At 45.4% G+C, this 5,495-nt stretch overlaps 1 long non-coding RNA gene across 1 annotated transcript; it reads right to left on the bottom strand.

Moving 5' to 3' along the window:
• Window positions 1-789: 789 nt before the first annotated feature.
• Window positions 790-4,834, bottom strand: LOC125111844 (uncharacterized). Its single transcript, XR_007130954.1, has 3 exons — window positions 3,149-4,834; window positions 1,424-1,626; window positions 790-956 (listed from the first exon to the last, which is right to left on the bottom strand). It is a non-coding gene; the product is annotated as an uncharacterized LOC125111844 (long non-coding RNA).
• Between the last annotated feature and the right edge of the window lie 661 nt (window positions 4,835-5,495).

Below are 5,495 nucleotides of genomic sequence, written 5' to 3'. Positions count from 1 at the left end.
GGTTTTTTTTGGGTTTTTAGGGCTGCACGTGGAAGTTCCCAGGCTAGGGGTAAAACCCGAGCTATCGCTCCTGGCCTACACCACAGCCACAACAACTCGGGATCCAACCTGCATCCGCATCTGCAACCTACACCACAGCTCAGGGCAATGCCAGATCCTTAACCCACTGAGCAAGGCCAGGGATTGAACCTGTGTCCTTATGGATACTAGTCGGACTCACGTCTGCTGAGCCATGACGGGACCTCCCTCTTCACCTGTTCTTGTCTTGCAGCTTTGTGTTTCATTTTGTACAGTTACCAACTAACAGGCCTTTGAGTGAAAAATTGATTAGACATGAAGGACAGGGAAAGGCGTAAAGTCTCCAGGCCGACTTGATGCTTTCCTCACGCCCCAAAGAGGAGGAGTGGGTGGATAGATGTGGACATTGTGGTTAAATTGGGCTGAGGACACATTATCGGATGATCCCTTTTCCTCTCCCCATCTGATATTATGAAAACACAATAAACCCAATTCCACTTTTACCCTTTAACTTTGTTTAAAAAATTCTTCTCCTGGGAGTTCCCATTGTGGCTCAGCAGTAATGAACTTGGCTAGTATCCATGAGGATTCAGGTTCGATCCCTAGCTTTGCTCAGTGGGTTAAGGGTCCAGTGTCACTGTGGCTGTGGTATAGGCCAGCTGCTGCAGGTGCAATTCAAACCTAGCCTGAGAACTTCCATTTGCTACAGGTGTGACCATAAAAAGATGAAAATAAGCAAATAAATAAAATAAATGAAAATTCTTCTCATTATGACTTCTAAACTTTTAATCTAGCTTCCTGGAGCTGAGGATAATGAGGTGATGTTCTTCCATTTTCTCATATTTTGTCTTCCTGGGACAGAGTATGAATTTTATTTTTTGCCATTGCTCCCCAATTGCTGGGTGATCTGAGTTAAGGCTGTTCATCTCACTTTGGGTCTGAAAAAATAAGGCGGACAAAACTCATCTGTATCTGAAGTGTCAGGTTCCCCCCTTCCCCCCAAATAGCAAATTTCAACATTTCCCCTGCAAATAAGTCTGAGGTGAGGCAACTTGATCATCTCTTTCTCAGGGAGGCAGGAAATGTAAAGACAATAACAGAAAGAGGTAAACAGATGAAATGAAATAGTGCGTTACATCTTTTTTTTTCAACAATTTTTTTTTCCAGAGGTTTGATTTGAGAATTAGGTGAAGGTGCAAGTCAGGGCCTTTGATAGGAACCGAAGAGAGAGAAAGAACCAGCATGTGGTGAGCATCTTTTGATGAGAGAATAACAAATTCAGGTATCTGTGGTAACACTGTCTCCTTGTTTATCTCCTCAAACATCCCTCAACGCGCACAGAACCACCAGAGAAAAACCACTGCACAGTCATCGCGTTGCCCCAAATATATCTTAGAGAGCTGACCTGAAAATTAAGATGGAAATTCCGTGACTGGAACAGTGTGTTGCTCAGAGCATGATCTTGGCCAAGGCTGAATACCCACCAATCTCAAATGTACACACAATCTTCCTGCTTAATTTTCTTTGATTTGGGAAAGCTGGCTGGAGCCCTAATGTGGAATCCACCCTCTTTAATCCATAAACCAGGCCAAGCAGTTCAGATGATTCCTGAGATAAAAGGGGTTTTACAAATTATCAAATACATTATCTAATAAGGACTCTGCTGTTGAGAACGATATCAAAAATTCTCTGCAAGGAGTCTGAAAAGATGTCCTTTTGCAGGGTTGAAGCTGAGACATCTGCCCCCTCTTTATAGATGGGATTGGAGAGCTGATATTTTAGAATTGAAAATCTCCAAGGGCTTAGAGGAAAAAAACACACATGAAGCCTGCTGATTTTCGGTTCTGTAGTTGTAAGGCCTGGAAGCTCCCAGTATCCTGAATTTTAATGCCATCACCATGAGGGAAGATTCTAGATCTAACATAAATGCTCCCAATACTCTTCTGAAAATAAACAAAAAACCCCACATTAGCTTAATTTTACTATTAGTATATTTTACAGGGCAGAATTTAAAGTTTTCTCAACTGTCCAAATAGATTATTTTTCTAATTTAAGCTGAGTCTACAAAGCTTTATTTCTTCTACAAATACCTACTTTACATCTATTCTGTACCAAGCTGTGATGGAAGGCATTGGATCTACAACCTGGAAAGGTAATACCTTTAGGGAGTTTAGGGCCTGCATTATTTTCCTTTCTATGATAAAAAAATCTACCACAATTTCTGTACCTTTTTCATGTCAGTTTCATCTTGGTCTCCCATTATAACCGTCACTCTTATGTGGATGATGCTTAAGTCTTTTTTCGGACATCTGACATCTCTCCTAAGCTGTGGTCTAAGATCTTCAACTTTCTTCTTCTCATACATACATGGATCTCAAGCTCCAACTGAGACTAGGCACATATATCTTCCTCTCTCCTCCACCAACCACATCATCCTCATAACTTTTCCTCTTAATGGTACAATATTCCCCAGCCCCCTTATTGGGTACTGTCCCCCTCCACAGGCTCTTCTACGCAGCATGTCAGCCAGTCCTTTAATTCAGCCTCCCTATGTGTTCCCTATCACTTCTCCACTCCCATCACCAGCTCATTCTGGGTTGACTTACTATCTCCTGTCTGCTCTGTAATAGTCACCCAGTTTGTCCTCCATTTTTTTTTTCTATCTTTTTTTGTCTTTTCTAGGGCTGTATCTGTGGCATATGGAGGTTCCCAGGCTAGGGGTCCAATCAGAGCTGTAGCCGCCGGCCTACACCAGAGCCACAGCAACTCCGGATCCGAGCTGTGTCTGTGACCTATACCTCAGCTCATGGCAACACCAGATCCCCAACCGACTGAGAGAGGCCAGGGATCGAACCCACAACCTCATGGTTACTAGTCGGGTTCGTTAACCACTCAGCCACGACGGGAACGCCTGTCCTCCATTTTTTTTCTCTCCCTTTCATCTCAATCATCATGCCCACTGCAGATTACTCTTTGTAAAGAGTAGCCTTTCATTGAATCATTCTTGTGCTCAAATACCTTTACTGACTCCCTTTGGAGCTACAAATAAACCCTAAACCGAATAATATTCTTTTTCTGGTCATAACCTACCAGTTTTGTCCTTATCAGACACAGTTCCACTCTGACATACCTCACACTTACCCATCTCTCTCTCAGAGTGGGCACACGGTGGGTGTTAGCAGTCTCTACCACTAATGATCCATGTTGTTGAAATTCGGAGGACAATGAGTTCTGTGTAAACTGAAGTAATTGGAGGAAGCTTCCTGAAGAAGATAGAACAGGCGCTTGGATCCTGAACGATGGGCACGAAGGGAGGGTGTTTCCTATTTTATTTTCCTCCAGATCTCAGGGCCAGTCTTCAAAATGGTGAGGTCCCCAGAAATCATCAGATTAGAGAAAGCAGAAAGCAAATTAAAAGTATGAAAATTTACCCCTGGTCACTAACTGCAAACGAATGACAGCAGATAATTATTTAAATTATCTGTTTCATCTCTCAAATGTAGAGCTTTTCTTTGGAGAATGTGGGACACAGCAGTTCTCATTAAATATGTTCAGAGAGAAGATGGGTGTGGTCAGACAGGAAGCATCTACCTGAAAAAAATACATGGCAAAATAAATAAAAGGTCCAGTCCATGGTCAACCCTAAAGACGATTATTTTTTTTTCAGTCTCTAAGTCCTTGTATTAAATAAAACAACGGCAACTTTGTAGGATCATTTGCTGCAGGGCATTTTTATCTCCCCTGCACCTGGCCCACATTTTTAGTGAAGGCCATCAGGACTCAGAGTTCAGGGCTGCCTCCCATTGCCTCCTGCTGCCAAAACCTGTGCTCTCAGCCTCGCTCAGGCTCAGCCCAGGAAACATCTGCAAGGGCGGCTTCTCAGTGACACATTCTCAGCATCACAGGCCCTGGCCAAGGGCAGCCCGCTGGACTCACCTCCTCCAGAACACAGAGGCGGGGAGGCCCAGGAAAGAGAAGTGGGAGCTGGGCTTGTCACCTGGACGTGGAGGGCTGGGATGACGTGATCCTATTGTCTAAAGAACAGCCGTCTGTTGTTTTCATCTATTCAATAAAATAAATAAAGCCTCCCATTTCTATGGTCATGCCTGAGCCGCTTACCCAGACGTGGCCTGATGGTCCCACCTGGACACGTTGCCTGGGTCTGGGAGGGTTTGGGGGCAAGTGGGAGACTAATTGTTTGCACAGCTCCAGCCTCATGAATAGCTCTGGAGGGAACTTCCTGGAGTGGGTGGGGGATACTCCACCCAGGCAGCTTGATTGCAGAGGCTATTTTGAAGGTCATTTTCTGACTCCCAGAGGGAAGGCCATTTGATGGATGTAGATTTTCTTTGGAGGCCAGGTGTGACTCACTCACCTTCCACCTCACCACCCAGCAGCCCTGCTGGTGCTCCCCCACTCTATCCTTGTCTTCTCCCCAAAGGGAGCTGGGTCGGAAGGAGGGTATCTGAGTGATGCTCTCAATAGCTTGGTCCTGCATCTGACCTGTTTTCTGCTTCTCTTCCAACTTCTGTCATTCCTGTCCTGAATCGGTTCTGCTCGAGTTGGAGGTGATGCAAGAATTCAAAAGATTTCTGTGCTCAGAAAACAGATTCCTTCTTTACCAATATCCCAAGGGTGCAAACAGCAGAAGGAAGATTTTTCTCTTCCTGGTGGCCTTGGAAGCCACGAGTTTTCCTTTGGAGACCTGGAAGGTGTAACAAAGCTGTGTTTTCTGAGATGTTTAGCTCTGCTCATGGACTCTCTGCCAAACGGACCCGAAATGAATTTCCTAAAGGGGATTGTGACCGTGCAGGGGTGGGAGGTGGGGCGGGGGGGAGGGACGGGAATGGCCTCGTGAGTTAGTCAAAAGATGATTTGTAATTGGGGATGAGAAAATGAGATCGGAGCTGAGAATTACTCCTACGTGTGTGCCTGGGAGCCCAACAGCCCTCTCTTCCCCAGTGTAGTGCTTCCCTCACTGAGGATCCCTGCAGTGTGTTTCCCTTTGAAATGGAAATGCCCACACTGCTCTAGGCTGGAGGACCTTCGGCCTTGGCCTTGGGACCCTCCAGTGCCAGGAGGCAGTCAGTCTCAGGTTGAAAGTGGGAGAGCAGAATTCGTCTGGTCTCTGGTCCCACTTCCTTCCTCTACACTTTGGTCTGAAGTTTTGTTTCTCTTCTGGTGTTCTCTTTCTCCGCGCACATTCTTTCCAGGGCTTCGGGAATTCTCTTTCCACGTTCTAAAGCAAAACAAACGAAGCCGCCAAGCAGGCTTGCCTGGCTCCTAAAATACACAGTGGAGTAAAATGTATAACTCTGAACACTAAAGTTTGATTTGGGAGATGGGTGCCCTATACCCTCCCTGCCCATGAATAATGCAGAGCAATGGGGAGATTCTGTCTGCTTTCTGAATGACCTTAGATGCGCTGAAAAAACACACTGGATGAGGTTTCAAGCAACAGAGCCAAGGCGAGGAAA

The sequence above is a fragment of the Phacochoerus africanus genome, chromosome 11 (assembly GCF_016906955.1).
Source record: "Phacochoerus africanus isolate WHEZ1 chromosome 11, ROS_Pafr_v1, whole genome shotgun sequence".
In the NCBI taxonomy this organism is placed as follows: domain Eukaryota; kingdom Metazoa; phylum Chordata; class Mammalia; order Artiodactyla; family Suidae; genus Phacochoerus; species Phacochoerus africanus.
The sequence above is the reverse complement of the archived record's forward strand: the minus strand, read 5'-3'. Positions and strand labels throughout refer to the sequence as shown.